The 12,687-nt window shown below is 43.0% G+C and overlaps 1 protein-coding gene across 3 annotated transcripts in view; it reads left to right on the top strand.

Moving 5' to 3' along the window:
* Positions 1 to 4,851: 4,851 nt before the first annotated feature.
* Positions 4,852 to 12,687, top strand: part of ptpn4a (protein tyrosine phosphatase non-receptor type 4a) — a 153,184-nt gene continuing 145,348 nt past the window's right edge. For all 3 annotated transcript variants that reach the window (XM_083638848.1, XM_083638849.1, XM_083638847.1), the window contains exon 1: positions 4,852 to 5,166. The gene's annotated coding sequence lies outside the window, so the exon portion shown is untranslated. The remainder of the gene's footprint in view (positions 5,167 to 12,687) is intronic.

The raw sequence follows: 12,687 nt of genomic DNA, 5'->3' as shown, positions 1-12,687 counted from the left end.
ATTTTCTAAATTAAACAAGGACGGACACACCAGTCTTTATTGTCACAAACACCACACACCGCATGCACACACATGTTGGGGCAGCACACACACACACACACACACACACACACACACACACACACACACACACACACACACACACTCTGAGTCTGAGTGGCGCTGTGAAATAGATTCTCTACATTTATCCCATCGAGGCATGTCCTTCCTCCAGGGGGCAGCGAGGAGCAGTGGGCCCCTTTCAGTGTACAGCGCCCGTGGACCATCTTAAGTTCTTTGTCGTCGCTGGTCAGGTGATGATCTCCTGCAATGTTTTAAGTTGGGGTCCATAGCGATGTTGTATGGAGGTCCCCCACGGGAGCACGGGGAGAACACGCAAACTCCACACAGACAGGGACGGCTTTAGCTCAGGAGGTAGAGCGGGTCGGCCAATGACGCAAGGGTTGGCGGTTCGATCCCCGCTCCCTCCCAGCTGCTGTCGTTGTGTCCTTGGGCAAGACACTTAAACCCAAATTGCTCCCGATGGTGTGTAGGCACCCTGCGTGGCAGCCGCCATCGGTGTATGAATGGGTGAATGTAGACTACCTACTGATTGTAAAGCGCTTTGGATAAAAGCGCTATATAAATGCAGACCATTTACCATTTACAGACCATTTAGACAGAAAGGCCCACCATTTATACACCAAAGACAAGTTTGACTCTCATTTGGTGCTTGGCAGGTGTGACTTTTGGACCCGGGTTATAAATAAAGAAGTGTTAAATATTTTTGTTGAAAGGGCATATATTACAAATATGTGTCATGGAGAATAAGGCTTCATAGCTATTTGCTCAAAATATAACAAAACAAACTGAATCTGCAGCATTCTTATTCCAATGTAAACCCCAAGCTATGTTACCACGCATTGAAAAACATGTAAACTTTGACTTTAGATACAGAATATGTTTGCATTGCTATGCGACGGACTAGTACTTCAACACCCTGTAATATCTGTATTTGCTGTGTGACTATGGAAGTGCAAGCCATAACAAAGCAATGTACCACCCGTCCTGCTAAGCAGTTGTATATCTGTCAACTACTTAAAGCAGACATCAAAGTGTGAAACTGTCATTATTAGTGTTTTTCCCCCCTCTAAGTCTACAGCAAATCTCCATCTTTCTCATTCCTTCTGCCAATTCCTCTTTGTTTTCTCATCTTTATATCAGTAATTCCTGATTGTACTTCAAAACAATAAGCAGCAACATTTTTTGCGTTTCAGGTTAAGAAAATCATCTTTAAGGAGAATAGCACTCTGAATCCCCACACGCCACTTCAATGACCCCAGATGATTTGATTAGCGATAATCTGATATATCCTGGGATTCAGAACTCATAGTGGTCAGGTTCCCCTGTGTGGTCTGTCTGCAATGCATATTAATGAGGTTCAGATATGGTGTTTTAATTACATCTCCAGTCTTGCACCCTGTGGGCTGAACTAAATATAGAAGGGTGTAATTAACGCTGTCACAGATTGACATATACGCCTTTACAGTGCCGTGCTAAGTTAGAACATGTCTAAGTCTGTACCCGACTCCGAATTCTGTCGGTTGAATCGGATTTGGCTGTTCAATATCAATATTTGACTATTCTTTAATAAGACTATCTGGACATCAGAAAATCCATTGGCATGAGCTTGTTTGTTTGTTTAATTGGGACTTGGTTTTACGTATTCTGGGCTGGCTATATCACGATCTAGTGGGAGAAACCAAGCAATTCTATGTAAAATCAGACATTCAACACCCCATATAGCCAGAATGGAATAATCCTTGTTTCATATCCACATTTTGCCACTATTTGACTGTGAGAGTGGCAGTCGAATCAGGCTCCTTTGAACGAATCGTCGACTATTTGGGGTCACCCGTAAACCTGTCAAATACGCAGGAACAGAAATGGAGTCCACAGTCGGCTACTGGCATTTCTTTTCTTGGGGTTGATGAATGCATCCATTAAGTAGTAAATTAGAAAGTTCATGTTCTGATAGAAACTGTATAAAGTATGCTAATGTAAAAGCAGGTGGGAGTAGGGGGGTTATCAACACATGTTGGGCTCAACCCCCTTTGACAGCAAGCATCCGATGCCCTGTCTTGTTGAGCAATGAGCAAGAAACTGATTGCCTCCAAGCTTAAAGTATCTGACTGCACTTTGACAACCCCCACATTTTATAATTTGAAATATTTCCTCAAATGCATAAACCATTACCGGTATTTACCCCCCACCCCCACCCACCGTCTAAAAAGACTCCCCTTATCATGCTGTTAAAAAGGGATTAACTCTGGCATTTTCCTCAGTACCCAGCTGGAAGGTTAAAAATAAGCAACAATAAAGTAATTAAATTCTATCAAAAACAACAAAATGCCTGCATACATTATTAATGCAGAATAAAGCCTGCAAAATCATCGGCAAACAAGAAAAAAAAAACTTGCTGACGTTGACTGAGTTTGTTGGCCTATTCTGCTGGTTCCCTGACTACAAAGTGGATTTTGGTTTAAGTAACCCAGCAACACTGGGCTTATTGTCTTGTTTTTCACCAATTCACTTCATCTGCTTGCTCCTTTCAATGCTGTGCAGCGAGTTACAATGGTCCATTGTTTGTTGAATTACAGGGAACTTCTTTTTTCAGCCACATGAGGTCAGCACAGTCTACATTACCACTCCTGTCATTTGTCACTGTACCTCTTTTACAGTCCTTATGAAAGACAACGCTCCATTTATGACATATGTGTTTCAAGATGGAATGTTATTTCACCTCTGACCGTGTACAGGTGAAAGTAACAGTAAAGATTGGGGGGATGACATGAAGTGATCTAATAAAACCATGTACAGTTTCTGGGACGTTTTATGCAACCTAGCCTACTACTAACGAAGCCAATAAAACATTCCTGCTGCAGAGTAGTCATATCTCTTCCACTTACGGATATCTAAAATAAATTAATAAAGAGGACATAAAACGTTTGATCATGTGACTAGTTCATTTGCATTTCACCTCAGAAAAGACAGGACACTGTTTTCAAGTCTGAAATGTACCTAGATTAACTAGAAAGATAAATAACATTTCAGCTTTTTGCCAACTAGGGCACTGCTAGATGACGTCACTAGGTTGACTGTAGTGTACAGTACAGTAGTAAGGATTTTGAACGTTTTGATAAATGAAAACACCATTATCCAAGTCAGAAACACAACAGCACAACAGCCAGTGTTGGTATTAAGTATTTTGAATTCTAATAGAATTCAAAATACTACCAACACTTAACTAGCCTGTACTCCACTGTACTGTCTGTTTTTCTGAGCATGTAGTCCACAATAACAATATTGGGGTATTTACTGTAAAGTGAGTGATGCACTTGATTTAGTTGCATACATTAAATGATAAAACAAAGAAAGAAGGGAGAGGTGTAAACGTGGAGAGAAAGCAATAGGCTACAGATGACTGCATGGTGAATGTGACAGTAGAAGAAACATGCAAACAAATGCATTATTTCTATTTCAGAGTAGTCTGAAGGGGTTGTGAAAGTGAAGAAAACAACCCCCCCTTTATAATCACATTCATTTTGAAACACAAACAATGATTCTTGATCAGTTTTGCCATTAATCCGCAGAGAAATTTGATTTGATGCCATAATTTGTACTGCTATAGCGACTGTTCTCACTTGCAATGGAGTCACTCATTCAAGGTAATTCAATTTAATGGGTTATTTAAAATGACCTCTCTATCTGTGTCTGTGCACTACATTTGTCCTCTGTAGGACAGGTTATTGTTAAGATATCAAGTATCACACTTGACAATAATAGCAGATAATGTGACTTACACAAACTGTAGCCTATTTTTTTTCCACGCCTGCTCTGTCATTCTGTGTGTGTGTGTACTGTGTGTGTGTGTGTGCGCGTGCGTGTGCGCGTGTGTGTGCGTGTGCGTGCGCACATAATTATTACTAATTATTATTAGTAATAATTCTTACTAATTGTTGAAGGGATCCTACCAAACTAAAGTGTATTTCATCATTGTATTTTTATAAATTTATTTATTTTTGTATATTTTGAGTTATTTTATTTCTAGTATTTTTTTTCTTTTGTTGGTGTGAGGATGTCTCTGCTGTCATATTGTTGTAGTGTCTGTTAAGTGTCTTTGTGCCTGTAAAAGATGAAAAAGAAAAAAATACATCCCTGTGCGCACACGCACGCACGCACGCACACACACACACTCACTTTTATTGAATGGACTCGAGACCCGTCTGGGTCACTCAGTCACTCACCCACTCACTCACTCACTCACTCACTCACTCCACGCGCGCACACGCACGCACGCACGCACGCACGCACGCACGCACGCACGCACGCACACACACACACACACACACACACACACACACACACACACACACACACACACACACACACACACACACACACACACACACACACACACACACACACACACACACACACACACACACACACACACAGTAACGTCCACTCCGAACATCAGCATACTGGCAATCCACCACAGACACATGAGTTGAGTGAAGTCTCTCTATGAAGCTAGGAGCGCTCGGAAACAAATAGCGCGCCTCCCTCTCAGTGGCCCCGCCCCTGTGCACTAGGATTGCGCCATGTTGCTATGCTGATAGCGCTGCAGGCAGGCAGCTGCAGAGCCAGAGAGAGAGAAAGCATTGACGGACGGGCTCAGTTTGGGAAAGTCAGAGGCTGAGAGACGCAACATTTGTCTAATCTGTGGTCCGCTGTCTGAAATTATTCCAATCTAACATTTATGGTGATCGTACCTTGTTTTTCTATACGTGGGATTACATGTATCGTTTTCACGGCCTGAAATGACTGGTGGTGGTTGTGCCTAGCCAATGGTTACCGTGGGGGCTCCTGTCGTGTGGATTATCCGTCGTCGCCGAGCGAGTCGCAGGGTCGAGCCCGGAGGAGGCCCCGCTCTGCTGGATGTGTGTGAAGCAGCACCGGGCTCCGAGAACTGATGAAGTCGATGATGATGCTCAGGTTCCCTCGGCTGCAGCGGGTGAACTGAGCTTGGATGTTCAGGCTAGATCACCCCGACACAAACCATTTCCTCCTACTAGCTCAATTATATTCCTTAAAAACTGGACGCCCCTGGAGCAGTTTATGACGGTAAGGGAAGACACAGGCTTTACAGCCCACTGACGTTAGCTAGCTAACGTTAGCTTAGCACTGTCACTTTTATCCAAGTTGCTCTTCGCGCAGCTAAGGTGGCTAATATTGCAAAAATAACGTTGTAATAACGTTGAATTAAATGGCATGTTTATGTAATTACACGTGGGCATACTTGAGTTGGATTCCGTTATAAATTATGGAAAGCCATTATGAAAATTTAAACGTTTAGCCATTGGCTGTGTAGCTTGCCTTTTAGCTAGCTGTTAACTACTAATATCCATTCATATAGCCTACCTCTCTGCTTTTCTGTAGCTATCTATCACGGTAACGTTAACTGACCCATTGCGGACATTATTGATGCATTAAAAGCCCTATAGCATGGGTAACGTTACAAGATTGAGGGAACTTTGATTAACATTCCTGGAGTGGATTTAGCCAGTTAAATAGCCGGCTGTACCCCGCTCCATTCATAAGTCCTGCAACAATGTCACAGTGTAGTACGCGTTCAGTTTGACGGTAAAAAAAAATCGGCGTTATTTTAACCATGACGCATAAGATGCGATTGCTTTTATATAATAATGTAATAACGTTAGTCAATAACGGGAGTGATTCGCTTTGCCACATTCCAGTCGTTTTGCAGTCTGCCTTGTTTTTGAGCTAATGGCTTTCCCATATAGCAATAAGCTCTCTGCTGTGAATAGATCTCGCAAATAACGTCATTCTTCAAATGATGTGAGTTTATCATTATGTGTTACTGATGCAAATGTTCAGATACATGTTGTCACAATCTAGAAATGTCACACTAGAGGGCCTCGGGATATTCTGCAATACTGCAACTATTGCGACTCTATTTTAGCAGCAATGCATCATGAATTGTTTCAGGGGAACAAATGATCGGAATTAGCAGAGGTCTGCTGGTCAGAACCTGTTAACTGCGTGGTTTGGACTGGATGTGAGGATAACAGCTGCTGTCATGAAACGTCCTCCTTTTTCTCGATGACGTAATCCTCCACCATCCGTGCCACATCTTTTGGGTCGGTTCCTTGCTGCCTGCCACTCGCTGCTGCTGCTGCTGCTGAGATCATATGGACGCTGCTCTCCCATGTCTGTCCTCTCTCTTTCTCTCTCTCATTCTGCAAGTGAGCAGAAGAGTCATGGCATTAGAATTAGAATCAGAATCCGTTCTAATTCTGGGATCTCAGTGCAGGGAAGGAAGGGATTGAATTCAAATTCCGTGAATGCCAGTTGCTGGATTCAGATTTCCAAGTGTACTGGGAGCTAGCAGTTCCCAAAGTGTGGCCTGGGGGGGGGGGGGGGGGGGGGGATGCTCCCCCACAAGATGAGAAATTGTATAATACTAGGCATCTCGCACGCTCGATTTCTAGGCTTGCTCGCTCGCTCGCTAGCTAGCTCGGCCGCTGCGCGGCCTCGCCTGCCCTGCGGGTTGCCGAGTTGGCCCTGCAGCTCGCATACGCAGCTCGCCCACTGCGCGGCCTCCCCCGCAGGTCGGCTGCTGCGTGACCTCGCCTGCTCTATTTGCATGCGCAGTGCACAATTTGCCAACTTTGCATCACTGATGACATCACTCACTGATGACATCACAATGATGTCACAATGTCTGACATCATCAGTGATGTCACAATTGCCTGAGTGTAACCAAAAACCACAATTGCTCAAGTGACATCCCTGATGATGTCACAATGCCTATGACATCTTCAGTGCCTATGACATCATCAGTCATGTTATATTTTGGGCAATAATGATGTCACTGATGACATCACTGATGATGTCACAACTTTGCATCATTGATGACATCATAATTGCTCTTATGACATCACTGATGATGTCACAATGCCTATGACATCAGTGATGTCACAAATGTCTATGACATCATCGGTGGGACAAAAATTGAAACAGAGAACAGACAGAGATTGCCCACTTGCCCTATACAGTATACTAGGCATCTCATCTCGTGTGATACGCGCGCTCGATTCCTAGGCTCGCCCGCTGCGCGGGCTTGCTACCTCTATATATATACAGTATATATATATATTTCTACCCCCCTCTGTATACCACTATACCCCTGGATGTAACTGTGAAAGCTGGCTATCTTTCCATGCTTAAGTCATGATATCTTCTCTTACTGAAGGTATTAAAATTGAACTGCCATTTTCCCTGCTCTTGATAGTTTATCCTCAGATAAACTTGGTTGTTATGTGCTCTTAAAATGTCTGGAATCCATCATTCCTGCCATCAAGGTGCTCCCTACTGCTGATGAGAGCAACTAGGCTAAATGCCCAAAGACTAAACCTGTTGCCCGTCACAAATCTTTTCAATAGAGGCAAAAGTGCATTTTGAGCAAGTTTGAGCCTGCTTAGCCAGAAGGAAGGTAGGAGAGAGTCAGCCTGGTGTTGAGGATATCTTAAAGGGACAATCTTACAGATAGCTGAAACACAGGATGTGTTGTGGAGTGTCCATTTTTACTTTTCATTCGCAGCACTACCTGTAAGCCCCATTTCTCTTTTGTCTGTAAATGATATTAGGGGTGGGATATGAACATTTCATGATTATCCTGTCCAAAACCATCGATTAACGATATATATCGTGATAATCATCAAAATATGCTTAAAATGCTTAATATGGCACTAAAACATACTGGAATCACTTTACCTTACATTTTCTTAAGAAACAAATATTGTTGCCCCCAAGGGCAGACACCTTCCTCCAGCAGGTTCTGCAGGTGGGAACTTCATTTCTGTCGTTCCTTATTTTTGAACCCTTATCATTTCCACACATCTGATGTCACTTTTGAGCTGGAGGATACAGCGGGCAAGACAAGCTGGCTTCAGCCATGTTGACGACGAATGAGTGGAAAGACGCACGCGCCCCCTTGTTGCAAATGGCAATGCTTAATATTCTTCTCCTCTCCTAAATACAGCACAGGCTGTGGAAAGACTGCTTTTAAACGGTTGTTTCACGCAGCAGTATCATTTTAACCGCCCCGGCTAAATTACTGGCTTCCGTAGGAGGACTATCATACAGTATATCTTCGGATCTGCAATCGGACGTCAGAGACGGGTAGGAGAGTGCTTTGAACAGCCGTTCCCCCTATTGCCTATTGGAACGCTATGTGACCCTAATACTGCACGAATGTATACATTATATATACACAAAGTACAGTAGTAGGGTCGCTTTGGGGCTACTGTTGAGACCGACAGAGCTGACTGCAGGCACATGTATTGAGTGCATGCAATTGTGAATTAATTAAGTGTTTCATTGTTTCGTTCATCGCATAACATACAGCCTACACTATAACCCACACATAAAAATATTCATTTGGAAACACTGATAGAATATTCAAATATGGAAAAAATTATATTTGGTACACGTACAGCCCTAATAGGATTTAAATGTCTTTGCCTTTGCCCTGCTAAACCTCATGAAGTCCTGCTTTAGTGAGGAGAAAGACTCAGCTGGTACAGAATAACTGCCCTGCCCCTGTGGCAAGGGCTCTGCTTTACTGGCCAACACACCACCTGCCTTCCCTTGGTGTAAAACTGAAGTGTGTGTGACAGAGAGGGAAAGATAGAATGGAGAGGGAGGAGAGACAGAGAAAGAGAGAGAGAGGAAGGGAGGACACAGGTGTGGCAGGGGTAATTGGGGATAGACTGCACCTGCTAGCACTGGGCAGGGTAATCCCCGGGGAGTAGGATGGGTCCAGGGGAGTTAGGTAATATCATCTTATCCCTGGGCGATGTGTTCAGATGTAACATTCCCTGGGCGATGTGTTCAGATGTAACACTTGAGACGGTGCGGATGGAGGCAAGTTGTAATTTACCCTAACATTTATTCCAAGTTAACTGGGTATTTTAATAGTTAATAGCTAATCAGTTGTGCCATTTCCCTTCACCTCACCTCAAATCATTCCTGCTCTTGGGGCATAGCCTGCAGGTTTGTGACAGGTCTGTAATATAATATATGCACAACATTTTGAGGAAATAGACATGGTTAACATTGCCTGTAGCAAAGACAGGCATTAGCAACTAGGGCAAAAATGTGAATAGCACAGTGTGCTCTAAGTAACAAATATAAAAAATATTTCATCATAATTGGTGGTGAAATTGCCAAGCCACATTGCTTCAACTACAAGCATTAGGCTAGTGTTGATGGTAAGCCATGAGGCGCTGCAAATGTCTAGCTTAGCTTTCTTCGGCCTCTCATCACCGATTGCCATGTTGCAGGTATTTTTCTTCACATGTCGAGAGTTGGTGCCGATAGACAAAAAGATGGCAGCCTCCTGGTTAAACATCATAAACCAGCCCATAGAGCAAAGCGGCCAGAGGTCAACAATTGCTCTTGGTGGTTTGAAGTGCTGGATGTGTGCACTGTGGGATGGGCTGGACGACACAATCTAACAGAATGTGCAGACCTACTGTGGTAGAACCAAAGAAAATCTTGGTTGACTGAAATTCTACCTAGTCTTCAACCAATCAATTGGACGGTGGGGGGGGGATTGCACATTATCTCTAGATTACTAATTCAGCCACAGTGCACTGAGTGCTCTCTACCTGGTCGCCTAAATGACTTATAAACATAAGCTATTTGCAGGATATTCAATTATTTTTAACCAAATTATTTTCTACTGAAATTATAGCACAGCAGACTCGGAGCCGACCAGTGTGCACCTGCCAATATTCAGCTGCGATGTGAAAGTATGAGCGGTCAGAAAACCAGCGTGTGTCCGACCAATGAAAAGGTGGTTGGACAGGAGCATATCGACTAGGGATGGGGAATCGTCCCTATTTTCATATCGTCCAATTGTGGCCATAGGCAATCCAATAGCCATAATCTATTAATTGGCCGTCATTTTAATTATTATTATTGTTTTTAAAGAGACCTATTCCTATTTAATGACATTAATAATTTGGAGAAAAAACAATCGATCATACTATTACTTGAATACAGCCTGTAGAACAACAAACGTACATTATTCATTTATAAGAGAAAAGATTAGAGACCGACCATGTGTTCTGAAGCCGCCTCTTGCTCAAACTCTCCATGACTTTTTTCTGCTGTCTACTTCTTCATGTTCATTTCGGATGATTTAACACCGGCTGTAAGGTAATGTAACTGATGATTTAACACCGGCTGTAAGGTAATGTAACTGTTGTAGAGAAGTTAAAGTATACACTCGCAAATCTCTTTTCCAGGTGCCGAGTCAAAAAAGTTACTTCATGAGTAGGGCTGGGTTAAAAAAAATCGATTCTCCGATTTTTAAACGATTTTTATTTTAATCCTTTGATATCGATTCATATGTCCAGAGATCGTTTTTTTTTATTCATTTATTTTTATTTTTATAAACATAGACTATAATATTATAGGCTGTGTGTGGTAGTTGAAACATAGTTTTCAAGTTGACGTTTATTTATGTTTGTAGTTGAAACATAAATACTGTAGGCTACATAAATGGAAATGTTTGATCATTAATATCTACTTTTAGAAATTATATAGGCTGAAATCAAATCACTGTGCATAATTGTGAAAGTGTCTTTATTGACAGATGAAAAGGCTGTCACCACCTTGTGAGTAAATATATGTGTAACTAAAACCATTAAAATTGACAACCGGCGCAAAAAAGGTTGGGAACCCCTGTGTTACATAACTGGACAATAATGTAATTCAGGTTACAGCTAAAATGTTTAGTGCTAACATGCTAACATGTTTAGTATCACTAACCAAATCGATATTGAAATTAATCGAATCGGAATCGAATATTTTTCTGATTTATTTTACATAAAAAATGACAACGTTGCGAGCCCTCACAGGCTCTTCGTCAGGTCAGGTTTGCAATGATCAAACAGGTTCAGGTGTTCCTCATAATGAATCTAGGGCCCACCAGTGGGTGTGGTTATGTCATGGTAGACAATTAAATGTCTCGCAACAGGGCTCTTTGTATCACCTGTGCGTATGGCACTACGGTGTTCTGCTATGCGGGTCTTCAATGCTCTGTTAGTCTTACCCACATAACCTAGTCCACAGGGGCACTTAAGCATGTAAACCACACTGGTGGAACATGTGATCTTGCCTTTGATTTTTATGGCTTTGCCATTCTGTGGGTGGTTGAAGTGGTGCTTCTTGCTGTGAAGTTGCATTGAGTACACGAGTTGCATCTGAAATTGCCTTGCAAATTGTCCAGGAATGTGTGAGGTGTTTTGGGTGCTCTGAGTGGACTACCATATCGCCTATGTTACTGTGTAACTGTTGTACTGTTCATAGAAAGTAACAACACAAAGGCTGGAGTCAAGTTTGAACGAGATCGCCATGAGATTTATCCACAGGTGCGTGGCAATGTGACGGCTGCAGAGAGAACCAGAAGCAGTGTCAAGAACGCAGCAAATAACACAACCACTTCCGTTTCTAGCCTTAAAAATAAAAGCATGCAGTGCAAAATAAACTTAAATCACTCATAGCCTTAATAAATATAGATAGTCGATCTGTGTGGGAACGCCCACAAAATGTTTCTATGGCTGGCGCGCGAGACTAGACGGTGGGGGGGGAACCACCCTATATCTCAATGGGCTGACTCACCAAAGGACGGTGCTGCGGCTCTACACTACAGGATTGGGGATTCAACAGCAGGTCTAGTGTCGCTGACTACGTCACATAATGTCGTGCAAGTGTGATTGGCTATATAGACGGCACGCGCTTGACTTCCAAAACAAAACTTCCTTGTTTTGGTTTTCGCTGAAATGAAATGAATGAATGAATGAATTAAAGCATGTCCTTGATGTATGACTTTGTGAAAATCACAAACAACACCGTGACAAACTTCCCAGAGAGAGAGGAGAGGAGAGGTGAATTGTGTGTGGTTGTGTGTGGTTCTTGTGTGTGGTTGTGTGTCCTTACATGCGGCTCCAGCCAAGTACGTTATCTTGCCTCCGACGTGCTTTCACTGACAGCATTCCCTCTCTTGGCTGTCTGCACTAGTTCTCTGTCTATAGCATTCGACTGTCACATGACCGACGACCGTTGAGCTGAGGAGAGAATCATGAATGCAACAACATGAGCGACACTTTATTTATTGTCGGCACACCCACTTCCACTCAGCATGGTGCTCAGTAGTGCTGACAGGTTAGTATTGGTGTCAATAGACAGTCTTGGTAAGAAGAGCACTGCATGCGTGCTGCAGGAGACAAGACACATTACTAGGCTTCAAAGATGTCTGTATTTCCATAGCTTAGGGCCTTAGGCCTATACTGTCTGTTTAGGCTTGTTTTCATAGCCAGAAGGTCAGGTCTCTTAGTTCATCCCTCCCCGCCAGGAGAGAAGTCTGGCTGCATGGACACAAGCTGCTGGTATAAGCTCTGCCATTGGTGCCGTCTATTTCAGCCAGCAGCAGAAGAAAATCCCTTTCCGCTCCCTGCAAGCTCTGCCATTGGCTCCGACCCACTCTGACTGACCAGCTGCGACCATATATGGATTTCCTTTCCGCTCCCTCCGTGACGAATCTGTCGATCT

Source organism: Poromitra crassiceps, assembly GCF_964638095.1.
Source record: "Poromitra crassiceps genome assembly, chromosome: 6".
Classification (NCBI taxonomy): Eukaryota; Metazoa; Chordata; class Actinopteri; order Beryciformes; family Melamphaidae; genus Poromitra; species Poromitra crassiceps.
Note: the sequence above shows the minus strand (reverse complement) of the source record. Positions and strands in the feature narration are given on the sequence as shown.